General features: G+C 43.1%; 1 pseudogene; it reads left to right on the top strand.

The window, feature by feature from the left end:
- Positions 1-6,685: 6,685 nt before the first annotated feature.
- Positions 6,686-7,356, top strand: LOC115198858 (toll-like receptor 13; annotated as a pseudogene).
- The last annotated feature ends 3,558 nt before the right edge of the window (positions 7,357-10,914 follow it).

Raw genomic sequence — 10,914 nt, 5'->3', positions numbered from 1 at the left:
CCTCGCAAGGCTGCCTGCCCAGATGGCATCCCTAGCCGCATACTCAGAGCATGTGCAGACCAGCTGGCTGGTGTGTTTACGGACAAATTCAATCAATCCCTATCCCAGTCTGCTGTCCCCACATGCTTCAAGATGGCCACCATTGTTCCTGTTCCCAAGAAAGCTAAGGTAACTGAACTGAATTACTATCGCCCCATAGCACTCACTTCTATTTACTTCTATATATTTAATATATATATATAAATATTTACTTCTATTTACTTCTATCTAGACCCACTCCAATTTGCTTACCGCCCCAGTATGTCCAAAGACAATGCAATCACAATCACGCTGAGCATTGCCCTATCCCATCTGGACAAGAGGAATACCTATGTAATAATCCTGTTCGTTGACTACAGCTCAGCAGTCAACACCATAGTACCCTCCAAACTCATAATTAAGCTTGAGACCCTGGGTCTCGACCCCGCTCTGTGCAACTGGGTCCTCGACTTCCTGACAGGCCGCCCCCAGGTGGTGAAGGTAGGAAACAAAATCTCCACTCTGCTGATACTCAACACTGGGGCCCACAAGGGTGCGTTCTCAGCCCTCTCCTTTACTCCCTGTTCACCCATGACTGCGTGGCCATGCATGCCTCCAACTCAATCATCAAGTTTGGAGCCGACACTACAGTGGTAGGCTTGATTACTAACAACAACGAGACAGCCTACAGGGAGGAGGTGAGGGCCCTCAGAGTGCGGTGTCAGGAAAATAACCTCACACTCAATGTCAACAAAACTAAGGAGATGATCGTGGACTTCAGGAAACAGCAAAGGGAGCAACCCCCATCCACATCGACAGGACAGCATTGGAGAAGGTGAAAAGTTTTAAGTTCCTCAGTGTACATATTCCCGACAAACTGAAATGGTCCACGCACACAGACAGTGTGGTGAAGAAGGCACAACAGCACCTCTTCAACCTCAGGAGGCTGAAGAAATGTGGCTTGTCACCAAAAACCCTCACTAACTTTTACAGGTGCACAATTGAGAGCATCCTCTCATGCTGTATCACCGCCTGGTACGGCAACTGCACTTCCCACAACATCAGGGCTCTCCAGAGGGTGGTGCGGTCTGCACAATGCATCACCGGAGGCAAACTACCTGCCCTCCATGACACATACAACACCCGATGTCACAGGAAGGCAAAAAGATAATCAATGACAATAACCACCTGAGCCACTGCCTGTTCACCCCACTTCCCTCCAGAAGGCGAGGTCAGTACAGGTGCATCAATGCTGGGACAGAGAGATTGAAAAACAGCTTCTATCTCAACGCCATCAGATTGTTAAACAGCCACCAATAGCACAAAGAGGTGGTTGACTACCTACAGACTTGATATCATTGACCACTTTAATAAATGGAACAGTAGTCACTTTAATAATGGCACTTCAAGAATGTTTACATATCTCGCATTACTCTTCTCATATAGTGCGGCAGGTAGCCTAGTGGTTAGAGTGTTGGGGCGGTAACCGAAAGGTTGCTGGATTGACTCCCTTAGCTAACAAGGTAAAAATCTGTCATTCTGCCCCTGAACAAGGCGGTACAGTCTGTATCACTGTTCCCCGGTAGGCTGTCACTGTAAATAAGAATTTGTTCTTAACTGGCTTAAAGTTTAAATAAAAAATACTAAATGCTGCACTATCTATCTAACTGTAGCTCTTATCTCTTCCAACGGCCGCCAAATCTACTGAGATAACTGTCAGAATAGTTTGGTTCCGGTGGATATCTCTAGAACGTTGGCTTGATACAGTAACACACTTGTGAATGCTGCAAACAGTACATCTCTCTTCAGGCGTCTCTGTTCTTGTCGTTGTTTGTCAGATGGGTTCCTCCTTGGTAACTAACAGCAGCTCATATCTTTTGGTTGTTCCAATGGTCTGCCCTTTCACCCTGCAGTTGAATTGTATCTCAAGGTAACAGGAGTAAATATTTAATGGTTAGTTTGGTTGCAAAAGTAAAGAAACTATAAAATGTCCCACAGGCAATTAAGGAATTAATGCAGAGCTGCAACGTGTTCTCTAACCATCACAGTTGATGTCTGCACACATTCGAGGAGCAGCATCCTGTTTGTATTGCACAGTGACACTCCATTAAACAGCTTGTGAAAGTCTATTTTCACATCTCTCTCTTTCAGTTCCGCTAAAGAAAGAAACATGCTGTTTTAAAAAAAGTCAATTGACATGAAAGACCTATTTGTACGAGACTTCAGAAGACAGATGAGTTTCACTAAAATATCTGCAGATTGTAATGAAATATGAATTGGAGTACAATACTTCATTTAAAAAAAAAACGTTTTTGAATTCTGTAGTACATATACATATCAAAATAGGAAGTGGGTAACTTATTTAATGAAGTTGTGATGTTGACATTATTATTATTATTATTATTATTAATAATAATAATATTAATAATAATAATAATATTCTGAGGCTGTAGTCCTCTTCAGAGCCCTGTGACATGCCTCTATAATGACATTATTACTCTGGGGCTGTAGTTCTCTTCAGAGCCCTGTGACATGCCTCCATAATGACATTATTACTCTGGGGCTGTTGTCCTCTTCAGAGCCCTGTGACATGCCTCTATAATGACATTATTACTCTGGGGCTGTAGTTCTCTTCAGAGCCCTGTGACATGCCTCCATAATGACATTATTACTCTGGGGCTGTAGTCCTCTTCAGAGCCCTGTGACATGCCTCTATAATGACATTATTACTCTGGGGCTGTAGTTCTCTTCAGAGCCCTGTGACATGCCTCCATAATGACATTATTACTCTGGGGCTGTTGTCCTCTTCAGAGCCCTGTGACATGCCTCTATAATGACATTATTACTCTGGGGCTGTAGTTCTCTTCAGAGCCCTGTGACATGCCTCCATAATGACATTATTACTCTGGGGCTGTAGTCCTCTTCAGAGCCCTGTGACATGCCTCTATAATGACATTATTACTCTGGGGCTGTAGTTCACTTCAGACCCCTGTGACATGCCTCTATAATGACATTATTATTCTGGGGCTGTAGTCCTCTTCAGAGCCCTGTGACATGCCTCTATAATGACATTATTACTCTGGGGCTGTAGTTCTCTTCAGAGCCCTGTGACATGCCTCCATAATGACATTATTATTCTGGGGCTGTAGTTCTCTTCAGACCCCTGTGACATGCCTCCATAATGACATTATTACTCTGGGGCTGTAGTTATCAGACCTCAGGATAAGACCCATATGCAGACAGTTCAAAATAACAAAAGTTTATTACAAAAACGGGGGGCAGGCAAACGACAGGCAGAGGTCATTAATCCAGGGTAGAGTCCGTAAGGTACAGAACGGCAGGCATGCTCGGGATCAGTCTTGTTCTGAGCACAGGCAGTGCAGGCGGTGACGAACTCGGTGATGTCAGGGACCATGGTGGGCCACCAAAAGCGTTGTCGCACAAAGGCCAGGGTTCGAAGGGAGCCAGTGTGACAGGGAAGTCTAGAGGATTGAGCCCTTTTCAGGACCGTGGAGCAGGCAGCATCTGGGACAAACATCTGTTTAGTCAGGGCCAACCCCCCCCCCCCCCCCCCCCCCCCCCGGAGGTAGGAAGAATGGTCTCTGGCTCCGAGGGTGTAGATGCGGGGCTATAGCGGCATGAAAGTGTGTCAAGGAGATGGTGAAGTTGAACCGGCCCATTGAGCTTGCCTGGAGTTGAGACGCTTGACGATGCGAAAATATTCCAGGTTCTTGTGGTCTATCCACACTATGAATGGAGTTCCGCCCCCTCTAACCAGTGTCTCCACTCCTCCAATGCCATTTTCCCAGCGTGCAGTTCTCAATTTCCCACATCATAATTCCTCTCTGTGGCGTTAAGAAGATGGGAGAGTAATGCGCAGGGATGCAGATTAAAACCTCTTAAGGATCCACCCCTTTTTTCATTTTTTGCCTAAAATGTCATACCCAAATCTAACTGCCTGTAGCTCAGGACCTGAAGCAAAGATATGCATATTCTTGGTACCATTTGAAAGGAAACACTTTGAAGTTTATGTAAATGTGAAAGGAATGCAGTAGAATATAAGACAATAGGTCTGGTAAAATATAATACAAAGAAAAAAAACATCCTTTGTGTTTGTATTTTTTTTGTACCAGCATCTTTGAAATGCAAGAGAAAGGCCATAACGTATTATTCCAGCCCAGGTGCAATTTAGATTTTAGCCAATAGATGGCGTCAGTGTATGTCCAAAGGTTTAGACTGATCCAATGAACCATTGCATTTCTGTTCAAAATGTTGTATCAAGACAGACCAAATGTGACTAACAACGATCCCGAAGAAGTTAAGGAAATGTAGTTGATAGTTGTTTAACTAAATATGTTGCTAGTTGTTTACCTTAATGTATTTGCAAGTTGTGTAACTTCTTTGGGCTAGGGGGCAGTATTTTCACATCCGGATAAAAAACGTACCCGATTTAATCTGGTTACGCCTCCTGCCCAGTAACTAGAATATGCATATAATTATTGGCTTTGGATAGAAAACACCCTAAAGTTTCTAAAACTGTTTGAATGGTGTCTGTGAGTATAACAGAACTCCTATGGCAGGCAAAAACCTGAGAAGATTTCATGCAGGAAGTGGCCTGTCTGACAAGGTGTTGTTCTTGCTTCTGTTTATTTAAGAGTCAGGATCTTAGCTGTAACGTGACACTTCCTACGGCTCCAATAGGCTCTCAGAGCCCGGGAAAAACCTGAACGATGACAAGGCAGCCTCTGGCTGAAACACATTATCGCCTTTTCCAAGTGGCCCATCAGAGGACAAAGGGCTTAGGCGCTTGCCCGATTCGACCCCGTGCAGTGTTTTCCTTCGGCTGTTTACCTAATTGCAGATTCCCGGTCGGAATATTATCGCTTTTTTACGAGAAAAATGGCATAAAAATTGATTTTAAACAGCGGTTGACATGCTTCGAAGTATGGTAATGAAATATTTAGAAATCTTTTGTCACGAAATGCGCCGTGCGCACGACCGTTATTTACCATTGGGATAGTGTCTAGAACGCACGAACAAAACGTCGCTGTTGGAACATAACTATGGATTATTTTGGACCAAACCTACATTTGTTATTGAAGTAGAAGTCCTGGGAGTGCATTCTGACGAAGAACAGGAAAGGTAATAACATTTTTCTTATAGTAAATCTGATTTTGGTGAAGGCTAAACTTGCCGGGTGTCTAAATAGCTAGCCCTGTGATGCCGGGCTATCTACTCCGACTATTGCAAAATGTGCTTCATCCGAAAAGCTATTTTAAAATCGGACATATCGAGTGCATAGAGGAGTAATGTATCTATAATTCTTAAAATAATTGTTATGCTTTTGTGAACGTTTATCGTGAGTAATTTAGTAAATTCTTAGTAAATTCCCCGGAAGTTTGCGGGGGGTATGCTAGTTCTGAACGTCACATGCTAATGTAAAAAGCTGTTTTTTGATATAAATATGAACTTGATCACACAATTTAGCTGTCTTGTTAACCTGCAGTATTTGGATTTAGCAGATAATTTAATTTCAAACATTGAAGACTTTGCTTTCCTGGGACTGACAAATCTGGAATCCTTAGACATTGGAATAAATAATATTACACAGATATATACAAACACATTTTTTGGTTTACAACTGACAAAATTGACTTTAAGGTTGAACAAGCTACACATGCTTTTTGCTAAACAATTTAGCTGTCTTGTTAAGCTGCAGTATCTGGATTTAACACATAATTTAATTTCAAACATTGAAGACTTTGCTTTCCTGGGATTAACAAATCTGGAGTCCTTAGACATTACAAGAAATAAGATAACACAGATAAATGCAAACACATTTTTTGGTTTACATAGTTTGACATGGTTAGACCTCAGGAACAATCCACTTATTCACAACATTGAGGCAATGTCTTTCACACACCTCACGTCTCTAAAACAAGTGTTTCTCGGGCAATTTAACAATCCACTAACAGAACCTGTGATCAAGCTGAATCTGACACTTATATTTGGTGGCATTCTGAGTCAGCTGACCCATCTGTACATTAGTTCAGCTATGAGGCCAATGCAGTTGATTATCGGCAGTAACATCACATCTAAACAGAACCTGAGTCTCCAGCTCAAAGGCCAGACGGTGTCATTTCAGGACTGTGACAGACCCTTCTTTCAGTCTGTAACCCATCTTCATGCTGATGCTGAAGAATTCCTTTGTGGATCTGAATTCATGGGAAAGTACTTCACGTCTGTGGAGACATTTGACTACAGATCTAAGCTTTAAGCTAAAAGTGTTGATTTAACATCAATTAATCAGCTGATTCACCTGAGGAAACTGACTCTACATCAGGTGGATCTTTTAATACAGCGTTCTGCCGACAACATTTTTCACAACCTGACCAAACTGGAGTTTCTGGAACTTGACAACTGCAGGATTTATTCTTTGGAGGGAAGTTTAACTAAAGACTTTAAATCCTTGAAAACATTGTATTTGTGTATCGAGAACATTTATAATGTATTCTACAGCTTTACTGAACCTCTCTCTAGTCTTAAGTATTTGACGTTTGATAATTTACAGATGTTTTGCAGTTGTGACAATGCTTGGCTCATTACATGGGCCAAAGAGTACAGGCAGGTTGAAGTGCTCATGCTTACTCCGTATTCACATCCCGTTATGTCTGCTTTGGAGGACATGATATGCTTGTCGGACAATGGACTAGACACACCTAATTTTTTCAATTACACAGAAGCCAACTGCACAAAGGTGGAGTTGGGCTTTGTGCTTTTTGCTGTGACTGTCCTGGGAGTACTGTTCTTCATGCTGGTGGTGTTGGTCCATAACATCACACTTGGCTGGCTGTCGGAGGCCATGCGATCCAACACCAGGAGGCGCTACCACTATGATGTGTTTGTCTCCTACTGCGGGAAGGACGAGCGCTGGGTGGTGAAGGAGCTGCTACCTAACCTGGAGCAGAGGGGTCCTCCTTTCCTGCGCCTCTGTCTGCACAGCAGGGACTTCCAGCTGGGGAAGGACATTGTGGAGAACATCACAGATAGCCTTTACCGGAGCCGCCACACCCTCTGTCTAGTCAGCTGCCACTACCTGTGCAGTAACTGGTGCTCTCTGGAGATGAAGCTGGCCACCTCCAGGCTGCAGGTGGAGCAAAGGGACATCCTCCTCCTGGTCTTCCTGGAGAAGATCCCCCTCACCGGCTGTCTACCCACCACAGGCTGGCTCGCCTGGTGAAGACCAGGACTCATCTGGACTGGCCCCAGGACCCCAATCAGCACCAGGCATTCTGGGACAGACTGTGGGCTAAACTGAAACCTCTGTCTGAAGCGTGAGGTCAGAGGTTGATGTACTGTAGGACATTGTGGACTGAAATGTGACATCAGAGGTTAATGTAGGACATTGTGCTAATGCAGATGTAATGTTGAGGTATGGCATTTGTCGTTTAAAGTGCTCCGTACAAATGTCAACCACTATTTGAGATTTGTTTTGACAATTCTGGTGAAGTCCTTTTAAATATTCTACCTGGAGTGTACTTTTTCTGATTCTTCTGAAATTATCTGAAATAATCCTATTTCAACTTTTAGAAAAAAATTCAATGCATTTTTTTTACTTCCCCAAGTTTGAACAGATTCTGTTTGTATTTTTCAACACCTAATCGCTAACACATATCTTTGCTTGTAAATGTGTCGGTAAGAGGAACTGAAAAAGGGTGGGATTTAGCTCTGTTTCTGTTTTAATTCAGATAACAACTGCTGTATGCTGTTGTGAATAACAATACATGCATGACTAAACATGATGATGCAGTTATTAATGACAATACATGAATGACCAATGACCATGAAGCAGTTAATAATGACAATACATGAATGACCAATGACCATGAAGCAGTTATTAATGGCAAAATCTATCATAGAGTTTTGTACAGAAATGTAGTTGCTAATTGTTTAACTAAATGTGTTGCTAGTTGTTTAACTAAATGTGTTGCTAGTTGTTTAACTAAATGTGTTGCTAGTTGTTTAACTAAAGGTGTTGCATGAGTGTAGCCTGTATATAGTTCACCACACATGTATTTGATACATGTCTTAACTCATTGGCAGGGGGAGGTGTCCCCCTTTCTGGATAATGAAGTAATGTTTGTGAGTTGGAGGGAACCTAATTTTATTGTGTTATTTCATTATTGTTTTTGCTTTTGATAAAGGCATACAGCCGAAATGTTGGAAACTGGCTTGTGTTTCTGTTTTTAAATAAAAAGCTCTATGTCCCTGCATTAGAATTACTCATTTTATTGTTATATTCTAGAATGCCTCCATATTCTTTATTACATATGTTCTTAGGTCTGACACATGCAGAACAGATAACTGTACCCTACTGATGCCAGCTTTCAGCAGCTTGCCCAGGCTATCAATGCTCTGACTACAGTAGACCACAGAGTAAGCCTGATATGTCTGGTTATCCTCCATTGTCATGTTGTCTGATGGGGAGTACAGCCTTCTCAGTACTAGCCAAAGAGAAGCATCATGCCTCCAGCTAATGGTCAGGTCTTCACCGGTGGTAACCTTGCCTGAGACCTGAAGAATTTGGCTGCTTGAGGCCTAAGCTTTTCAATTTATTGTACCTTTATTAGGTGGCCATGATGGGATGCAGGGTGGTATGGGATTCAGGGTGGTATGGGATGCAGGGTGGTATGGTGGTATGGGATGCAGGGTGGTTTGGGATGCAGGGTGGTTTGGGATGAAGTGGCTTGTGGTGCAGGGTGGTATGGGATGCAGGGTGGTTTGGGATGCAGGGTGGTTTGTGATGAAGAGTGGCTTGGGGTGCAGGGTTGTATGGGATGCAAGGGGGTATGGGACACGTTGGGTCAAACATGCCGGGTAGCCTTCCACAAGCTTCCCACAATAAGTTGGGTGAATTTTGGCCCATTCCTCCTGACAGAGCTGGCGTAACTGAGTCAGGTTTGTAGGCCTCCTTGCTCGCACACGCTTTTTCAGTTCTGCCCACAAATTCTTTATAGGATTGAGGTCAGGGCTTTGTGATGGCCACTCCAATACCTTGACTTTGTTGTTCTTAAGCCATTTTTGCACAACTTTGGAAGTATGCTTGGGATCATTGTCCATTTGGAAGACCCATTTGCGACCAAGCTTTACATTCCTGACTGATGTCTTGAGATGTTGCTTCAATATATCCACATAATTTTCCCTCCTCATAATGCCATCTATTTTGTGAAGTGCACCAGTCCCTCCTGCAGCAAAGCACCCGCACATCATGATGCTGCCACCCCTGTGCTTCACGGTTGGGATGGTGTTCTTCGACTTGCAAGCCTCCCCCTTTTTCCTCCAAACATAACGATGGTCATTATGACCAAATAGTTATATTTTTGTTTCATCAGACCAGATGACATTTCTCCAAAGTGTACGATCTTTGTCCCCATGTGCAGTTGCAAACTGTAGTCTGGCTTTTTTATTGCGGTTTTGCAGCAGTGGCTTCTTCCTTGCTGAGCGGCCTTTCAGGTTATGTCAATATAGGACTCGTTTTACTGTGGATATAGATACTTTTGTACCTGTTTCCTCCAGCATCTTCACAAGGTCCTTTGCTGTTGTTCTGGGATTGATTTGCACTTTTCACACCAAAGTACGTTCATCTCTAGGAGACAGAATGCGTCTCCTTCCTGAGCGGTATGATGGCTGCGTGGTCCCATGGTGTTCATACTTGCGTAATATTGTTTGTACAGATGAACGTGGAACGTTCAGGCGTTTGGAAATTGCTCCCAAAGATGAGCCAGACTTGTGGAGGTCTACAATTTTTTTTCTGAGGTCTTGGCTGATTTCTTTTTATTTTCCCATGATGTCAAGCAAAGAGGCACTGAGTTTGAAGGTAGGCCTTGAAATACATCCACAGTTCACCTCCAATTGACTCAAATAATGTCAATTAGCCTATCAAAAGCTTCTAAAGCCATGACATGGAATTTTCCAAGCTGTCAATTTAGTGTATGTAAACTTCTGACCCACTGGAATTGTGATACAGTGAATTATAAGTGAAATAATCTGTGTGTAAACAATTGTTGGAAAAATTACTTGTATCATGCACAAAGTAGTTGTCCTAACCGACTTGCCAAAACTATAGTTTGTTAACAAGACATTTGGAGCGGAGTGGTTGAAAAACAAGTTTTAATGACTCCAATCTAAGTGTATGTAAACTTCCAACTTCAACTGTAAATGAGGAAGAGGAACCAGACACATTTTTGAAAAACAGTCTACTATGACAAGGATGGTGGTGTTACCAGAGGATTCAGGAAGGTCTGTGATGAAGTCAACAGCTATATGGGACCAGGGTCTGTGAGGGATTGGCAAAGGTTGAAGCTTACTGGAAGGGAGATGACGAGGGCTTTTAGTCTGTGCACAGACTGGACAGTACGTAATCCCTTACGTCAGATGCCAGTGAGGACCACCAGAATTTACGAGCTAGAAGTTCGGTGTAATGCCCGGATGTCCTGACCCCAAGGATGTGTGACACATTGCATCAGTTGGAGTCTAACAGCTGCTGGTACGTAACTCTTCCCAGCTGGTGTCTCAGGATGTCACGGTCACTGTCCTCAAACTCCCTGTCATAAATAAGCCAAGGTGCAGCGTGCCGGTAATTCCACAACCTTTATTTCGAAGTGAAACCGAACAAAACAATAAACAGGATAAACAGAAACGTGACTTTCTGGGGCTGTTCCAAGGCAGCTACACAAAAACAAGATCCCACAACTCAAGGAGGGAAAAGGGGCTGCCTAAGTATGGTTACCAATATTTTGGTTAGGCCAGGGTGCTCTTTTCTATGTTTTGTCTATTTCTTTGTTTTGGCCGGGTATGGTTCTCAATCAGGGACAGTTGTCTATCGTTGTCTCTGAT

This window comes from Salmo trutta, chromosome 1 (assembly GCF_901001165.1).
Source record: "Salmo trutta chromosome 1, fSalTru1.1, whole genome shotgun sequence".
Taxonomy (NCBI): Eukaryota; Metazoa; Chordata; class Actinopteri; order Salmoniformes; family Salmonidae; genus Salmo; species Salmo trutta.
The sequence above is the reverse complement of the archived record's forward strand: the minus strand, read 5'-3'. Positions and strand labels throughout refer to the sequence as shown.